The sequence below is a fragment of the Bombina bombina genome, chromosome 10 (assembly GCF_027579735.1).
Source record: "Bombina bombina isolate aBomBom1 chromosome 10, aBomBom1.pri, whole genome shotgun sequence".
In the NCBI taxonomy this organism is placed as follows: domain Eukaryota; kingdom Metazoa; phylum Chordata; class Amphibia; order Anura; family Bombinatoridae; genus Bombina; species Bombina bombina.
Genome location: NC_069508.1, coordinates 208,899,318 through 208,919,440, shown reverse-complemented (window position 1 = coordinate 208,919,440; position 20,123 = coordinate 208,899,318).

The following is a 20,123-nucleotide window of genomic DNA, read 5'->3' as shown; positions in this document are numbered from 1 at the left end:
GTGAAGCGGACACCGTGCCTGAGGGTAATAAGACTATAAGTCTAAATCGGAAAGAGCGGAGAAATCAACAAGTAAGGATTTCAGATTCCAGGTAAGAGAGAGTCATTGACTCTGAAAACGTTTTATCTACAAACAATACGTATCCACCCAAAGTTGTATCTAACAGCGGATTTCATCCACCACCCCTAATATAAGATTTTCACCTACAGTGACTGTCTAATGAGAAATCGCTTGGGATATTTTATCAGGAACTTTATTGTTCAATTATATTCATTAACTTTTATCGTTCTAGAATTTGTTAGGACATGAGCCCTTGTTTTTAACCTGTTTTTTTTTGTTTTTATATTGTTTTGTTTTAAATTGTCTTTATTCATACCACCGGTGGTTCGTTGCATATTTCGTTTATTATGGAAACATATTAAAATTGTTTAAATTCTTTTTTAGATGTATTGGATCAGTACTATTTGACAGTATAGCCTTAATCTATCTGGTCTCATAATTAGTTGTTTTTTTTAGTGCTCCCTTTTATTTTTGTACTCTGAACTTTATAACATGTCGTAAAAAGAGGGAAGTGGATATTTCTGGCAAAAGAAGGGAGTGGATATTTCTGGCCCCTCTGAAAGAAGGTTGGGTCAAGCAATTTGATATCAGAGAAACAGGTATAAAATTTTGTGTTTAACAATACAAGTTGTTCATTCTACATGGGGGGCTTTTTCAGCGTGAGTGACCATCTTTTACTGCCAATATACCTGGCACAGACAACTAAAAATATAAATTATGCTTACCTGATCATTTCATTTCCATCGTGGGGAGGAGAGTCCACGGCTTCATTCATTACTTGTGGGAAATAAGAACCTGGCCACCAGGAGGAGGCAAAGACACCCCAGCCAAAGACTTACATACCTTCCCCACTCCCCTCATCCCCCAGTCATACTGCCGAGGGAACAAGGAACAGTAGGATAAATATCAGGGTATAAATGGTGCCAGAAGAACAAAACTAAATTTAGGTCCACCTACCGGAAAAATGGGCGGGAGCCATGGACTCTCCTCCCCACAATAGAAATGAAATTATCAGGTAAGGAAAAACGTCAAATTTGTAAAATTTTGTAAAAGTATGTAAGGAGGACCAGGTAGCTGCCTTACAAATATGCTCCATAGTGGCCTCATTCTTGAAAGCCCAAGAAGAAGCCACAGCTCTAGTTGAATGAGTCATGATCCTCTGAGTAGGTTAAGCGAATCATGCTCCTCAACCAAAAGGACAAAGAAGTTGAAGAGGCTCTCTGCCCCTTGCGTTTCTTTGAATACACCACAAAAAGAGATGTAGACTGTCTGAAATCCTTCGTAGCCTGAAGATAAAACTTCAAGGCTCGAACCACATCCAAATTATGAAGTAACCTCTCCTTAGGAGAAGAAGGGTTAGGACACAAAGAAGGAACAACTATTTCCTGATTGATGTTACGGTTAGACACAACCTTGGGAAAAAATCCCAAACCAGTGCAAAGAACAACCTTATCAGCGTGAAAGACCAAAAAAGGAGGCTCACATTGCAAGGCCTCCAACTCAGATACTCTGCGTGCCGATGCAATAGCCAACAGGAAGAGAACCTTCCAAGAAAGAATCTTAATGTCAATAGAGTGTATAGGTTCAAACGGAACCCTCTGCAACACCTTAAGAACCAAGTTCAAGCTCCAGGGTGGAGAAGAATGTCTAAAGACAGGCCTGATTCTAGACAGAGCCTGAACAAAAGACTGAATATCAGGAAGCTCCACGAGCCTCTTGTGCAACAAAAAAGATAGCGCCGAAATCTGTCCCTTTAAGGAACTGGCGGCAAGCCCCTTCTCCAACCCATCCTGGAGAAAGGACAGAATCCTAGATACCTTAACCTTGTGCCAAGGATATCTATGTTTCTCACATCAGGACAAGTAAGTCCTCCACACCTTATAGATGCAACGAGTGACCGGCTTCCTGGCCTGACCGAGAGTATCAATCACTCCTCTTGCTCCTGCTTGATGCGGGCCACTACACGATGTAGAAGGGGCAACGGTGGAAAAATATAAACCAGGTTGAATCCCCAAAGCACCAAGGCATCGACCAGCGCTGCCTGGGGAACCCTGGACCGCTCCCCGTATTTGGGTAGCTTGCAATTGAGTCTGGACGCCATGAGATTTATCTCTGGCGTCCCCCATCTGTTTTGATCTCCGCAAACACCTCAGGGTGGAGAGACCATTCCCCTGGTTGGAAGGATTGTCTGCTGAGAAAGTCTACTTCCTAGTTGTCCACACCCGCAATGTGGATTGCTGATAGCGAGCAGTTGTGGGACTCTGCCCATTCCAATATCCGAGATACCTCCTTCATTGCAAGGGAGCTTCTCGTCCCCCCCCTGATGGTTGATGTTCGTGAGATTGGAGGAGAAGAAGAGGAGCTCTCGAGTGTTCCTAAGCAAGACTGAATGACGGCGCCTGGACTAGAATGTCGTCCAGATAGGGCGTCCCAGCAATGCCTCTGTACCTTGCTACTGCAAGCAGCGCCCCGAGAACCTTTGTGAAGACTCTCAGGGTTGTCGCCAGACTGAAGGGAAGGGCCACAAACTGGAAGTGTTGGTCCAGAAATGCAAATCTCAGGAACCTGAAGTGATCCCTGAGGATTGGCACATGAAGGTAGGCATCCTTCAAGTCTATTGTTGTCATGAACTGTCCCTCTTGAACTAGGGGCAGAATAGATCTGATCGTTTCTATTTTGAACGATGGAACAGCCAGAAATTTGTTTAAACATTTTAGGTCCAGAATCGGGCGGAACGTGCCCTCCTTCTTTGGGACCATGGAAAGGTTTGAAAAGTACCCAAGACCTCTTTCTGCTGGAGGTACTGGTACAATTACTCCGAGAGAAGAGAAGACCCTCACATGTTCTCGAAAGGCGTCTCTCTTTTCTGGTCTTGAAGACAGGTTTGACAGAAACCCTATCCTGTAACCCTAGGCGATGACCTCTAGAACCCAAGGGTCCTGAACATCCTGCAACAAGACTTCTGAGAAAAGAGATAATCTGCCCCCTACTTGGCTGGTTGACCGGTCGGGGGCTGCCCCTTCATGCCGATTTTGTCTCAGCGGGCTTCTTGTTCTGCTTGGACTTATTCCAAGAATGAGCTGGCTTCCAAGTTCCCTTGGACTGCTCCGCTTTCACCGTGGGCTGCTGGCGTTGGGCCTTGTCTGAACAAAAGGGACGAAAAGCATATCCCTTAGGTTTAGCCTTTTTATCCTGTGGCAGTTGATATGATCGGGTCCAGTCCTGGACCAAATAGGATCTTAAATAAAAAGAGAGAAGCGCTCAACCTGGGAACAAACAATAGCATAATAGCTTGTTCTATGGCTAGTTACCACCCAAGAAGCAGCCTCTTTTTGCTCAACATGTGCCTTTCACAGAGAAGAACTTTCCTAAAGCATATCAGTCTGATCCTGACTTCACAGTACAGTCCAGCTCCGAAATACCAGGCAATCCCTCTCGGAACGAGAGAAACAGCAAAACCCAAGGTATAAGTTTTGGCCTATTGTGGGCCTCGTCAGTGAGGTGCAGCCATATGCCTCTAGACACACTGAGCAATGATCCCACGTCTGGGGCCATAGAAAAAGCAATTATGCTATTGTTCGTTTCCAGATTGAGCGCTTCTCTCTTTTTATTTATGCAAATTATGACACTTAGGGAAGTCTTCCTAAGTGTGATGCGGGAATCCAGATGTGGACCCGTTGCTCAGTGTGCCTAGAGGGATATGGCTGTACCTCACTGACCAGTCCCACAATAGGCCGAAAAGTATGTCTGGGGTTTTGCTGTTTCTCTTGTTCAGAGAGGGATTGCTTGGTATTTCGGGGCTGGACTGTACTGTGAAGTCAGGATCAGACTGATATGCTTCAGGAAAGTTCTTTTCTGTGAAAGGCACATGTTAAGCAAAAAGAGGCTGCTTCTTGGGTGGTAACTAGCCATAGAACAAGCTATTATGCTATTGTTCATTCCCAGGTTGAGCGCTTCTCCCTTTTTATTTATGCAAATTATGACACTTAGGGAAGTCTCCCTAAGTGTGATGTGGGAATCCAGACATGGACCTGTTGCTCAGTGTGCCTAGAGGGATATGGCTGCACCTCACTGACGAGGTCCACAATAGGCCGAAACGTATGTCTGGGGTTTTGCTGTTTCTCTAGTTCAGAGAGGGATTGCCTGGTATTTCGGGGGGCTAGACTGTACTGTTAAGTCAGGATCAGACTGATATGCTTCAGGAAAGTTCTCTGTGAAAGGCATGTTGAGCAAACAGAGGCTGCTTCCTGGGTAGTAACTAGCCATACAACAAGCTATTATGCAATTGTTCGTTCCCAGGTTGAGTGCTTCTCTCTTTTTATTTATGCAATCAGGATCTTACCCATAAAAGGAAGGGATAGAAGCCTAGATTTAGAGGTCATGTCCGCAGACCATGACTTCAGCCACAGAGCCCTACGGGCTAGGACGGAAAAACCTGAACATTTTGCATTCAGGCAAATAATCTGCATATTGGCTTTACAAATAAAAGAATTAGCTACCCTCAAGGCCTTAATTCTGTCCTGTATCTCGTCAAGAGAAGTCTCCCTCTCGACCATCTCAGACAGGGATTCGCACCAATATGTCGCAGCTCCCGCTACCGCAGTTACCGCCAAAGCCGGCTGAAAAACAAACCCCGTGAGCTGAAACATCTTTTTCAACATGTTTTCTAACATTTTATCAATGGGCTCCTTAAACGACTAAATATCCTTGAGACGAATCGTTGTGGAGATAGCACAATCCACCTTAGGGACAGTCCCCCATAGCTCGAGCTGACAGTCCGGAACGGGGAACAGTTTCTTAAAAGAAGAGGAAAGGGAAAAGGATGAACCCAATTTCTCCCATTTATTCTTAATAATGTTAGCCATCTTAACAGGAACCTGGAAGGTCTGAGGTACCACTCTATGCTCATAAACTTTATCAAGTTTAGGAATCGAAGGTTCCTCCGGTAACTTCGGTTCCAGAAACTTCAGCGTAGCAAGCACTTGCTTCAGTAAAAAGCGTTTCCATTCTAAACCTAAAGTCTGGTTCCTCCGCAACCCAGAAGGAACGTCCTCTGAAGAGACGGAGTTGTCCTCGTCAGCGCATAATTTTCTAAGATATCCATTGGAGTAGAAGACCCCCTGGGCCGGGCCGCAATGTTTTACCCTACGCTTGCGCTTAGCAGAACGTGGTAAGACACTAATCACTGCAGACACCGTTGTCTTATTCTTTCTATATGTAGTAATTTTGAAAAGGCATGTGGAACAGAGTTGAGTAAGCGGATCTACCAGAACACAGGTATTAGACTTTGTTAAAGAGGGAGTACCCTCCAACACATCAGAGTCCTTCATAGCTTATGCCTTTATTACGGACTAGATATGATATATAAATGGCGCCTTTATACTTCCAATGGCTGGGGCACTTACCACCTCCTTTGACCCGGACCACAGAAAAAACTTGTCTCCTGCAACTGCTGGTCGAGAAGAGGAAGTTGAAGAGGCCCCACCCGGTCACATGGAGTGCCTCGCAGGACCGCTCTGCACTAGGGAGAAAAAACACGCCAAATCGACCGCGTAAAGTAACTCCCTGAAAGGAAACCTGTAGTCCCCCCATTGCCAGAGCCTCATCTCACACATATCGCAGCAATGACACAATAAATAACATTATGTATAACCCCCCTGTTCAATAACGTCCATTACAGGGATATTAACCCTTGATTCCATAAAGATTAAAGGCTCCACACTGTGACCCTGTTTTCTTGTGTTATCATTATGTATATAAAAAATGAAACGATCTTACCAGAATCTATGCTGTGGAACATGATCATGGCCTTTAAAGTGTGACAGTGCAGTAGCATTGCTTCTGACATGGACTTGAGAGCAGGAAGCAGGCAGCGAAACTGATTGCTTATGGAGCTGTTAATGTGAGTCGGTTTCGCAGAATGACTCTCCCTGCATCTCCGGACTCTAACTTTCACCCATGCTGACAAGACTACTTAAAACTCCAATCCCATTTCGAAGAGTACTACCCTCCATAAGAGACTACTTTGAATCTTCCGACACTTCTCTGCCAACCTCCAGTGACAAAAGGCAAAGAATGACTGGGGGATGAGGGGAGTGGGGGAGGTATTTAAGCCTTTGGCTGGGGTGTCTTTGCCTCCTCCTGGTGGCCAGGTTCTTATTTCCTAAAAGTAATGAATGAAGCAGTGGACTCTCCTCCCCTTTAGATGGAAATTACTAAAGTATAAAGTCTGCTATTTCTCCTTTTTATTTTTAAAACTGTATGCTGTGCTATTCTATTTGTTAACATATTTTATTAATAATGCACTGTGCTTCATTTTTTGCATAATAAATCATTCCTTTATTAAGTCTTTGCCTTTGTCTAATATTTGAACTATGTTGCTGAAAGAGACTGGTAGTATTAATAATTGTATTCTGGGATTTATTTTGTTAGATTGGGTTTCCTTAAGATTTCCCATATAATAAATCTTAAGTGGTTGCAGCTTAGAGATAGTTTAGTGTGGGTGGCATTAAAGGGGAGTTTGGGCATTCTGAAGTCTAGGATAGACTAGAGAGTGTTGTTAACCCTTGCACCCACTGAACTAAGTCACAGCCTTGCCTGGAGTGGCTAGACTGTAACAGATTAGTTAACATGGAAAGGGTCTGTTAACCCTTTCTTTGCCAAACAAGCGACTGGTGCCAGGTTGGTTAACCATGGTCGTCACACACTACCATAATGACAAAATACTATACTGAGAGAAGACGGCCCCAGTTTAATAATGCGGAGGGATTTTTAACCTGTTAGTGTAATTTTGTAATATAAATATTTTTTTTTTAAAGAAATGTTCAAACTGTTGTGAACAAAGGACATGGATACCATTAAAGGGATACGAAAGACAAAATTAAACTTGCATGATTTAGATAGAGCTGGTCATTTTAAGATACTTAAATTCACTTCTATTTTCAAATGTGCTTCGTTCTCTTAGTATCTTTTGTTGAAAAAGAATACACACAAATCCTACACTAGTGCGAGCTTGCTGATTGGTGCCTGCACACATTTGGCTCTTGTGATTGGCTAACTAGATGTGTAGCTGACAGTAGTGCAATGCTGCTCCTTCAGTAAAGGATAACAGCAAATTTGATAGAAGTAAATTGGAAAGTTGTATGAAATTCTATGTTCTATCCAAATCATGAAAGAAAATGTTGATGTTTCCTGTCCCTTTAATTAAGGGTACAGTCTGAGAGCAAACAGCACTGCTTTCAATTGTCCTTTATAATTATAATGTACAGATACATGAACTTGCATTGTGACTAACACACAAAGGAGTAGGAAGTGCATCAAAGTTTTTGAATATCAAATGTTTTCAAACATTTTACTTTTTTACTAGAACTTCTACCCAACACATGGCCAGATTATGAGTGGAGCGCTAACAATTACGCGCGAGTGATAAGGGGATTATCGCGGGTGTTTGGGTTCATCGGGTTTACCGCTCGTATAACAAGTTGAAAGTAAACGCGATCGATTGAGCGCAATTACAATTTAAGCTAGGATGATTACGGCATCGTCAGAGCTCTGGTTAACTGTTTAGAAACTAAAAAGTTTCACAAAACACATAAAAAATACACAAAAATACACTTACACTCATAATCAGAGCTGGCTCAAGACATTGTGCTGCCTGGGTCCAAAAATGAAATGATGCCACCCTTTAAAGTAACATTACCTTTGGGGCCATGATCATAATATTACCATCTAATAAAAATTATTGCACACAAAAGTTATAAGGGCTCAAGGATATGAGGTCTCAGGTGTTAGAAGAAAGAGACTGGGATTTGTAAAGATTTTTATAAGAATATATTGGATATAATATTCTTTATACTTTTCAATGTTGCTAGGTCTAATGTAGATGGAAAGCAGATATTGAAAAGTGAACCACTAGAAATATGTATATTTAAAAATGATTTGTATATAGATTAACAAGTAATGAAAGAGTTAATGAATTTGTGGCACCATCTAGTGGTATGAAAATATATATAAGTCACAAAATGAGAATGTTTGGTATAGCATGACTAAGGGATTGTCTCCCGAAACTTTATTTTTCTGTCTAAGTAAAATATAATAAATATATTTTTGCTGTCACCCTCTATCCCTTTTGTTAGAAAAAAAAGGCAGGCAAAGGGCTTTAACATAGCGATACATACATATACATGTCTAAATATTTATGTCTGTGTATATATATATGTCAGGATTTTTTCCCTGCTTTGTTTGCCATGTGCTGCTGGCAGCCATTTTACTCACCTCTCTTGCTGACTCTGGTGCATACTGTGTGATGCTGCTCATTTCCTTCACTTCCTTTTATGGCAAGACTGGTGTACATCATCCGTGTGAGACAGGATGCAGTTTTAGAATTGTGATGTCATCACTTATTATTTAAAGGGCCTCTGTTCAGTATGCTTTGCCCTTGCGTTGGCTCAGACCTGTTTGTGAGAGCTCCTGTGTATTACCTGGCTGGCTGTCTGACGTCCCTCCTGGTTCCTGATCCCTGGCTTGTTCCTGACTCTGCTGTTCTCCTTGTTCCTGATTCCGGCTCGTCTGACTACTCGCTTTGGCTCCTGACTCAGCTCGTCTGACTATTCGATTTGGCTCTTGACTCGGCTCGTCTGACTACCAGCTCTGGTTTTGATTCCTGGCTTGTTATTTGACTTGTGGACTTTTTATTATTTTTTGCTATTAATAAAGGTGTGATTATTTTTGCACTTCTCGTCTCAGTCTGATTCCTGGTACCCTGACATTACGCAAGGGCCATGAATCCTGATGGAGCTAATAATCCACCTTTATCTGCCATAATTTCCAGGATGGATGAACAGGATCACCGCTTGCATCAATTTGCACTAGCCCTGCAAACCCTGCTGACTTGTACTGCACATTTGGACCAAAGTGTCTCGCAAGTTATGGCTGCTCCTGTTTCCGCTGCTGCACCTAGCCCTACCAGGAGCATATCCGGTTCTGCACCTCTACCTCAACGTTATGGAGGCGATCCTAATCAGTGCAGAGTGTTTTTGAACCAGGTGGGCATTTACTTTGAAATGTTTCCTCAGTTGTTTCCCTCTAAGGTGGGATTTCTCATCTCGTTACTCTCTGACACAGCTCTTGCCTGGGCTAATCCCTTGTGGGAGACTAATAAATCTGTGATTTCAAATTACCCTGAATTTGTGGCCTACTTTCAAAGGGTATTTGATGTTCCGGCTCACTCCTCCACTGCTGCTAAACTACTCATGTCCATTCAGGAAGGTACAAGATCTGTTGCTCAGTATGCCATTGAGTTCCGTACACTTGCCGCAGAGGTAGGTTGGAATAATGAAGCCCTTGTTGCCGCCTTCTTTCATGGGCTCTCTGATGCGATTACAGACGAAGTTGCTGCCAGAGATTTACCAGAAGATCTTGAGGCATTGGTGTCTTTTTTGATCCTAATTGACATCAGACTAAGTGAGAGGTCCTCTTTCAAGGAGCGCTTGCGGAAGCCTCCTGTTCTGTTGTCTCCTACGTGTTCGTTCCCACCCATGCCTCCTGGTCCCGAGTCACCAGGTACTGCTGTACCGATGCAGTTGGGATTCACACATCTCTCCGCGACGGAGAGGGCCTTTAGGAGGAGGGAGGGGCTCTGCCTCTTTTTTGGGTTACAGGGCCACCTTTTAAAGACTTGTCCTACACGGCCGGGAAACGCTCACACCTAAGGTCCTGTCTGGGGCAGACCTTGGGTGGTTTATCCTCACCCCCGGAACCGCTAAAGGAGAAACCTTTGGTCATGGTTGTCCTTTCCTGGGTGGACTTCTCCATAGTCACCCAGGCCCTTGTTGACTCCGGTGCTGCGGGCTATTTCATTGACAGTGCTTTTGTATCAAAGCACTCTCCACATTTTCCGGTTGTTCTGGGTTATCCTTGGCTCCAAAAGCACAATCCCAGTCTCGACTTCCGCAGGTCCGAAATTTTGTCCTGGTCTCCACAATGTATTTCCACCAGTTAAAGTCTTGTGCACTTCTTCAGTATCTCAATTGCCAGAGGAGTACCGAGAGTTCCTAGATGTTTTTGACAAGGTGCATGCCGGAACGTTGCCTCCTCACCGGTCTTAAGATTGTGCCATAGACCTGTAACCCGGAGCCATTCTTCCTCGGGGCCGGGTTTACCCTCTGTCTGTTGTGGAGAATTGTGCAATGGAGGAGTATGTTGCCGATGCTCTGTCGCGGGGATTATCCACAAATCCTGCTCTCCTGCAGGTGCTGGCTTCATCTTTGTGAAGAAAAAGGGTGGCGAGTTAAGACCATGCATCGATTATAGGGGTCTTAATCGTCATTAAAAATGCTTACCCTATTCCGTTCATTACGGAACCCTTTGACCGCCTCAAGGGAGCTATGGTCTTTACTAAACTTGATTTGAGAGGAGCGTACAATCTCATTAAGATCAAGGAGGGCCACGAATGGAAAACAGCATTTAACACCAGGAGCGGGCATTATGAGTATCTTGTAATGCCCTTTGGCCTATGTAATGCTCCTGCTGTTTTCCAGGAATTTATTAATGATGTCCTACGAGATATGTTGCAACAGTGTGTTGTGGTGTACTTAGACGACATCCTCATACACTCACCCACACTTGAGGCTCATTGTTCTGATGTTACACAGGTTCTTCAGAGACTACGTGAGAACGGCCTGTTTTGTAAACTCGAGATATGTGAGTTCCATCAGACTCAAGTAACCTTCCTAGGTTATGTTATCTCCGTTGCAGGGTTCTCCATGGATCCTGACAAGTTATCTGCAGTTCTGCAGTGGCCTCGCCCAGTTGGTCTTCGGTCTATTCAACGTTTTTTGGGGTTCGCCAATTACTATAGAAAGTTTATTAAAAACTTTTCTTCCTTGGTCAAACCTATCACAGACATGACCCGTAAAGAGAATGATCCACTCCATTGGTCACCTACTGCCATTAAGGCCTTTGATAGTCTTAAGACTGCCTTTGCTGCCACTCGAGTTCTGGCTCTTCCTAACCCTGTCCTGCCTTTTGTTCTTGAGGTTGATGCGTCTGAGACTGGAGTAGGTGCCCTTTTGTCTCAAAGTCCTACGCCTGACAGTTCCTTGCATCCTTGTGGTTTATTCTCTAAGAAATTGTCTCCAGAGGAGTACAATTATGAAATTGGCGACAGGGAATTAGTGGCCATAATTTTGGCACTCAAAGAATGGAGGCATCTTCTCGAGGGTACTAGCGTGCCAGTGCTCATTCTTACTGACCACAAGAATTTTACTTATCTATCTGAAGCAAAACGTTTGTGGCCCCATCTGACAGGCCAGATGGGCACTATTTTTGCCTCGGTTTAATTATGTGGTCTCTTACCTGCCTGGTAGTAAGAATAATGTTAGGGCTGATGCCCTCTCTCAACAATTTTCGACTCTGTCCAAGGAGGAGTCTGTACCTACACCAGGTATACCTCCTGACCATATTTTGGCTACCATACGTACTAATTTGACTTCTCCCTTGGGGGAGGAGATCCTGGCTGCACAGACCAATGCACCTCCTGAGAAACCTAGTGGTAAGTGTTTTGTTCCTGAGAATCTTCGAACTAAACGTTTGCACACTTACCACTATCCTAAAGGTCACCCAGGCAAGAACCAAATAATTTTGTCTGTCACTCGACAATTCTGGTGGCCAGGTTTTCATTCTAATGTTGCTGCGTAATGTTGCTCCAGCAACTCCGTTCCATGTGGGTGCAGATTCAGTATTGCCTTCATCGTTCTATGCAGCGCCAAAAGTTCCAGGCAGATTGTAGGCATCTGCCCGCGCCTTCCTACCAGGTTGGTGAGAGAGTTTGGCTGTCCTCCAGCAACTTGAACCTTTGTGTGCCTTCCAATATACTGGCTCCCTGTTATGTTAGTTCTTTTTGAATACTCCGACGGGTCAATCCTGTGGCCTACGCTCTTGACCTTCCTCCTGCTATGCGCATCTCCAATGTTTTTCATGTCTCCCTCTTGAAACCATTGGTTTTAATCGGTTTACCACTGTGTTGCCTCGTCCCCATCCTATCTTTGTTGATAACCATGAGGAGTATGAGGTCAGCAGCATTATTGACTCTCATATGTCCAGAGGCCGCGTACAGTATTTGGTTCACTGTAGGGGCTACGGTCTGGAGGAGCGTTCATGGGTTCCCTCCTCTGATGTTCATGCTCCCACCCTCCTCCGTGCCTTCCATGCCCATTTCCCCAATAAGCCTTTTGTCCTCCCGCGGGGGAGGGGTCATTGAAGGGAGGGTACTGTCAGGGTTTTTCCCTGCTTTGTTTGCCATGTGCTGCTGGAAGCCATTTTACTCACCTCTCTTGCTGACTCTGGTGCACACTGTGTGATGCTGCTCAATTCCTGCACTTCCTTTTATGGCCAGACTGGTGTACATCATCCGTGTGAGACAGGATGCAGTCTCAGAATTGTGATGTCATCACTTATTATTTAAAGGGCCTCTGTTCAGTATGCTTTGCCCTTGCGTTGTCTCAGACCTGTTTGTGAGAGTTCCTGTGTATTACCTGGCTGCCTGACGTCCTTCCTGGTTCCTGATCCCTGGCTTGTTCCTGACTCTGCTGTTCTCCTTGTTCCTGATTCCGGCTCGTCTGACTACTCGCTTTGGCTCCTGACTTGGCTCGTCTGACTATTCGTTTTGTCTCCTGACTCAGCTAGTCTGACTACCAGCTCTGGTTTTGACTCTTTGCTTGTTATTTGACTTGTGGACTTTTTATTATTTTTTACTATTAATAAAGGTGTGATTATTTTTGCACTTCTCGTCTCAGTCTGATTCCTGGCTCCCTGACAATATATATATGTTTACAGATTTATTTATATGTGTATATATGTATTTACAGACATATATACAAATACATACATCTATAGACATATATAAAGTGCATTGGAGCCCTTTGCAGTTAAGTAGATGAAAACATGTAAAAACAGAATTTATGCTTACCTGATAAATTTCTCTCTCTTGTGATGTATTGAGTCTACGGATTCATCCATACTTATGGGATATTCTCCTTCCCTACAGGAAGTGGCAGAGAGAGCACCCACAACAGAGCTGTCCATATAGCTCCTCCCTTAGCTCCACCCCCCAGTCATTCGACTGTAGGCTAGGAAGAAAAAGAAGAAACTATAGGGTGCAGTGGTGACTGAAGTTTTTTGAATAAAAAACAAAATTTATGCTTACCTGATTTCTTTCTCTTGTGGTGTATCCAGTCCACGGGTTCATCCATTACTTGTGGGATATTCTCCTTCCCAACAGGAAGTTGCAAGAGAACACCCACAGCTGTCTATATAGCTCCTACCCTAACTGCCACCCCCAGTCATTCGACCGAAGACAAGCAAGAAAAAGGAGAAACAATAGGGTGCAGTGGTGACTGTAGTTTAAAAATAAAAAACACCTGCCTTAAAGTGACAGGGCGGGCCGTGGACTGGATACACCACAGGAGAAAGAAATTTTTCAGGTAAGCATAAATTTAGTTTTCTCTTGTAAGGTATATCCAGTCCACGGGTTCATCCATTACTTGTGGGATACCAATACCAAAGCTTTAGGACACGGATGAAGGGAGGGACAAGGCAGGAACTTAAAACGGAAGGCACCACTGCCTGCAAGACCTTTCTCCCAAAAATAGCCTCTGAGGAAGCAAAAGTATCAAATTTGTGGAATTTAGAAAAAGTATGAAGCGAAGACCAAGTCGCCGCCATACAAATCTTTTCAACAGAGGCCTCATTTTTAAAAGCGCATGTGGAAGCTACCGCTCTAGTGGAATGAGCTGTAATTCTTTCAGGAGGCTGCTGGCCAGCAGTCTCATAAGCTAAACGGATTATGCTTCTTAGCCAAAAAGAAAGAGAAGATGTCGAAGCCTTTTGGCCTCTCCTCTCTCCAGAGTAGACAACAAACAATGCAGATGTTTGACGAAAATCCTTAGTAGCTTGTAAATAAAACTTTAAAGCACGAACCACGTCAAGATTGTGTAATAGACGTTCTTTCTTTGAAGAAGGATTAGGACACAGTGACGGAACTACAATCTCCTGATTGATATTCTTTTTAGATACCACCTTAGGAAGAAATCCAGGTTTGGTACGCAACACTACCTTATCTGTATGGAATATCAGATAAGGGGAATCACACTGTAAGGCAGATAACTCTGAAATTCTTCGAGCCGAAGAGATAGCTACCAAAAACAGAACTTTCCAAGATAAAAGCTTGATATCTATGGAATGCAGAGGTTCAAACGGAACCCCTTGAAGAACTTTAAGAACTAAATTTAAACTCCATGGTGGGGGAACAGGTTTAAACACAGGCTTGATTCTAACTAAAGCCTGTCAAAACGCCTGAACGTCTGGAACATCTGCCAGACGCTTGTGCAGAAGAATAGACAGAGCAGAAATCTGTTCCTTTAAGGAACTAGCTGACAATCCCTTCTCCAATGCTTCTTGGAGAAAGGATAATATCCTAGGAATCCGGACTTTACTCCATGAGTAACCCTTGGAATCACACCAATAAAGATATTTACACCATATCTTATGATAAATTTTCCTGGTGACAGGCTTTCGAGCCTGAATTAAGGTATCAATGACCGACTCAGAGAAACCACGTTTTGATAAAATCAAGCGTTCAATCCCAAAGCAGTCAGCCGCAGAGAAATTAGATTTGGATGTTTGAATGGACCTTGGAGTAGAAGGTCCTGCCTCAGCGGCAGAGTCCATGGTGGAAGGGATGACATGTCCACCAGATCTGCATACCAAGTCCTGCGTAGCCATGCAGGTGCTATCAAAATCACCGAAGCTCTCTCCTGCTTGATCTTGGCAATCAGACGAGGGAGGAGAGGAAATGGTGGGAACACATAAGCCAGGCTGAAGGACCAGGGCACTGCTAGAGCGTCTATCAGCGCTGCCTGGGGATCCCTTGACCTGCACCCATAACAGGGAAGCTTTGCGTTCTGACGAGACGCCATCAGATCCACTTCTGGTTTGCCCCATAGTTGAATCAGCTGGGCAAATACCTCCGGGAGCTCCCACTCCCCCGGATGAAAAGTCTGCCGACTTAGAAAATCCGCCTCCCAGTTCTCTACTCCTGGGATATGGATAGCTGAGAGATGGCAAGAGTGAACCTCTGCCCATAGAATTATCTTTGAAACCTCCAACATTGCCAGGGGGCTTCTTGCCCCCCCCCCCCCCCCCGATGGTTGATATAGGCTAAAGTCATGATATTGTCCGACTGAAATCTGATGAATCTGACCGCAGCTAGTTGAGGCCAAGCCTGAAGAGCATTGAATATCGCTCTCAGTTCCAGAATGTTTATCGGAAGGAGGGCTTCCTCCTGAGTCCACGAACCCTGAGCCTTCAGGGAGTTCCAGACTGCGCCCCAGCCCAGAAGGGTGGCATCTGTCGTGACTATAGTCCACTCTGGCCTGCGGAAACTCATTCCCCTGGACAGATGGACCCGAGAGAACCACCAGAGAAGAGAATCCCTGGTCTCTTGATCCAGATTTAGCATAGGGGACAAATCTGTGTAATCCCCTTTCCACCGATTGAGCATGCAAAGTTGCAGTAGTCTGAGATGTAGGCGGGCAAACGGAACTATGTCCATTGCTGCTACCATTAGGCCGATTACTTCCATACACTGAGCCACTGACGGCCGAGAAGTGGAATGAAGAGCACGGCAGGAAGTTAGAAGCTTTGATAACCTGACCTCTGTCAGAAAAATTTTCATTTCTACTGAATCTATCAGTGTTTCTAGGAAGGAAACTCTTGTGAGAGGGGAGAGAGAACTCTTTTCTTCGTTCACCTTCCACCCGTGAGACCTCAGAAAAGCCAGAACAATGTCCGTATGGGACTTGGCGATTTGAAAAGTCGACGCCTGTATCAGAATGTCGTCTAGGTAAGAAGCCACCGCTATGCCCCGTGGCCTTAGAACCGCCAGCAGGGACCCTAGAACCTTCATAAAGATTCTTGGTGCCGTGGCTAACCCGAAGGGAAGAGCCACAAACTGGTAATGCCTGTCTAAGAAGGCGAACCTGAGGAACTGATGATGATCTCTGTGAATCGGAATGTGGAGATAAGCATCCTTTAAGTCCACGGTAGTCATATATTGACCCTCCTGGATCATAGGGAGGATGGTTCTGATAGTCTCCATCTTGAAGGATGGGACCCTGAGAAATTTTTTTAGGATCTTGAGATCCAAGATTGGTCTGAAAGTTCCCTCTTTTTTGGGAACTATAAACAGATTTGAATAGAAGCCCTGCCCCTGTTCCTCCCTTGGATCTGGGTGGATCACTCCCATAACCAGCAGGTCTTGAACACAACGTAAGAATGCCTCTCTCTTTATCTGGTTTACAGATAATTTTGAGAGATGAAATCTCCCCTTTGGAGATGAAGCTTTGAAGTCCAGAAGATATCCCTGGGAAACAATCTCTAATGCCCAGGGATCCTGGACGTCTCTTGCCCAAGCCTGGGCAAAGAGAGAGAGTCTGCCCCCCACTAGATCCGGTCCCAGATCGGGGGCTACTCCTTCATGCTGTCTTAGAGGCAGCCACAGGTTTCTTGGCCTGTTTCTCCTTGTTCCAAGCCTGGTTAGGTCTCCAGACTGGTTTGGACTGGGCGAAATTTCCCTCTTGTTTTGCATTAGAGGAAACTGAAGCTGCGCCATTCTTGAAATTTTGAAAGGAACGAAAATTATTCTGTTTGGTCCTTAACTTATTGGACCTATCCTGAGGAAGGGCGTGACCTTTACCTCCAGTAATATCAGAAATGATCTCCTTCAGACTGGGCCGAATAGGGTCTGTCCCTTGAAGGGGATGTTAAGAAGCTTAGACTTTGAAGTAACGTCTGCTGACCAGGACTTAAGCCATAGCGCCCTACGCGCCAAAATGGCAAAACCTGAATTCTTAGCCGTTAACTTGGCTAAATGAAAAATGGCGTCAGAAATAAAGGAGTTAGCTAACTTAAGAGCTTTAATCCTGTCTAGAATATCATCTAACGGGGTCTCCACCTGTAGAGCCTCCTCCAGAGACTCAAACCAAAAAGCCGCTGCAGCAGTAACTGGGGCAATGCATGCAAGAGGCTGGAGAATAAAACCTTGATGTGTAAAAATTTTCTTAAGGAGACCCTCCAATTTTTTATCCACAGGATCTAGGAAAGCACAACTGTCCTCGACGGGGATAGTTGTACGCTTAGCTAGGGTGGAGACTGCTCCCTCCACCTTAGGAACCGTCTGCCATGAGTCCCGTATGGTGGCATCTATGGGAAACATCTTTTTAAAAGCAGGAGGGGGAGAGAACGGCACACCTGGTCTATCCAATTCCTTAGTAATCATTTCCGAAAACCTCTTAGGGACTTGAAAAACATCGGTGTAAACAGGTACTGCAAAGTATTTGTCCATTTTACACAATTTCTCTGGAACCACAATGGGGTCACAGTCATCCAGAGTCGCTAAAACCTCCCTAAGCAATAAGCGGAGGGGTTCAAGGTTAAATTTAAACGCTGTCATCTCAGAATCAGACTGAAGTTACGCCTTCCCTGAGTCTGAAATGTCACCCACAGATAGAAGCTCACCTGCCTCGGCTTCTGAGCATTGTGAGGGTATATCGGACACAGGCAATAAAGCATCAGAAAGCTCTGTATTAATTCTAGCCCCAGAGCTGTCTCGCTTTCCTTGTAGCCCTGGCAGTTTGGAGAATACCTCTGTGAGGGTAGCATTCATAACTGCCGCCATGTCCTGTAAGGTAAAAGAATTAGACACGCTAGATGTACTTGGCGTCACTTGAGCGGGAGTTATATGTTCTGACACATGGGGAGAGTTAGATGGCATAATCTCCCTCTTTTCAGTCAGAGAATCCCCTGGAGATAAATCTTTAAGCGCCATAATATGGTCTATATAGTTTATAGAAATATCAGTACATTTGGTACACATTCTAAGAGGGGGTTCCACAATGGCTTCCAAACATATTTAACAAGGAGTTTCCTCTATGTCAGACATGTTTAACAGACTAGTAATGAGACAAGCAAGCTTGGAAAACACTTTAATAAAGGTGAAACAGCAATTAAACAAAAACGTTACTGTGCCTTTAAGAGAAAAAAACTAGCACTTAAACTGCAAAACAGTGAAAAAATACAGTAAAATCTTTGAAATTTTTACAGTGTGAATAAGGGACTAAAGCAGCATTGCACCCACTTGCAAATGGATGATTAACCCCTTAGGCCCCAAGCCGGATTGAAAAACGTTAAAAATCAATTGAGCACCATGCCACAGCCCTGCTGAGGCTCCTACCTGCCCTTAAATACGATTTTGTGCAGAAACAACCCCTTTGAAATCGTTCTCAGATGCCAGAGGACTCTTCTAGGGAAGCTGGATGTCTCAGTCTGTATTAAAACTGCGCAGTTAGAGTTGCTAAAATAGGCCCCTCCCACCATGTACTGGATGTCAGAGGGGCCTTAAGAAAATACTCCTAGGAGTATCTGACTAGCCATGTGGAAACTAGGCCCCAAATAAAGACTTATCTCCCTCAGAGAAAAAACGTCCTATTTCAGAAATTATGTAAACGTTTTGTCACTAAGCAATATGAATATTAACATGAGTATTACCCTGTTATGTAAGCATGATCCCAGTCGCTGTTAAATCACTGCATCAGGCTTACCTCAAATACTCAAGGCTCTGTCAGCATTTTCTAGAACTTATTCCTCTCTCTAGAAATAAAAATACTGAACATACCTGAAAGCAGGTAATCTGCAGGCCGTTCCCCCAACTGAAGTTTTCCCATATTCATCAGTTATTTGTGAGAACAGCAATGGACCTTAGTTACAAACCGCTAAGATCATCAAATCTCCAGGCAGAATTCTTCTTCTAATTTCTGCCTGAGAGAAAAACAGTACAACGCCGGTACCGTTTAAAAATAACAAACTCTTGATTGAAGGTAAAACTACACTAAGTCACCACATAGCTCTTGATACTTCCTTTCTTGTCGAGAGTTGCAAGAGAATGACTAGGGGTGGCAGTTAGGGGAGGAGCTATATAGACAGCTCTGCTGTGGGTGTCCTCTTGCAACTTCCTGTTGGGAAGGAGAATATCCCACAAGTAATGGATGAACCCGTGGACTGGATACACCTTACAAGAGAAATATACTACCTGTCTTAAATAGACAAGGCGGGCCGTGGACTTGATACATCACAAGAGAAAGAAATTTATCAGGTAAGCATAAATTCCGTTTTCTCTTGTAAGATGTATCGAGTCCACGGATTCATCCATACTTATGGGATACCAATACCAAAGCTTTAGGACACGGATGAAGGGAGGGACAAGACAGGTACCTTAAACGGAAGGCACCACTGCTTGTAGAACCTTTCTCCCAAAAATAGCCTCAGAAGAAGCAAAAGTATCAAATTTGTAAAATTTGGAAAAAGTATGAAGCGAAGACCAAGTCGCCGCCTTACAAATCTGTTCAACAGAAGCTTCATTTTTAAAAGCCCATGTGGAAGCCACTGCTCTAGTAGAATGAGCAGTAATTCTTTCAGGAGGCTGCTGGCCAGCAGTCTCATAAGCCAAATGGATGAGGCTTTTCAGCCAAAAGGAAAGAGAGGTAGCCGTAGCCTTTTGACCTCTCCATTTACCAGAATAAATAACAAACAATGAAGATGTTTGACGGAAATCTTTAGTTGCTTGTAAGTAGAACTTTAAAGCACGAACCACATCAAGATTGTGCAACAGACGTTCCTTCTTTGATGAAGGATTAGGACACAGAGAAGGAACAACAATCTCCTGATTGATATTCCTATTAGAAACAACCTTAGGAAGAAACCCAGGTTTGGTACACAAAACCACCTTATCTGCATGGAAAACTAGGTAAGGTGAGTCACACTGTAAAGCAGATAACTCAGAAACTCTTTGAGCCGAAGAGATAGCTACTAAAAACAAAACTTTCCAAGATAGAAGCTTAATATCTATGGAATGCATAGGTTCAAACAGAACCCCTTGAAGAACTTTAATCAAAGTAAATAACACTTTAAACAAAAACGGTACTGTGCCTTTAAGAGAAAAAAAGCTGCAC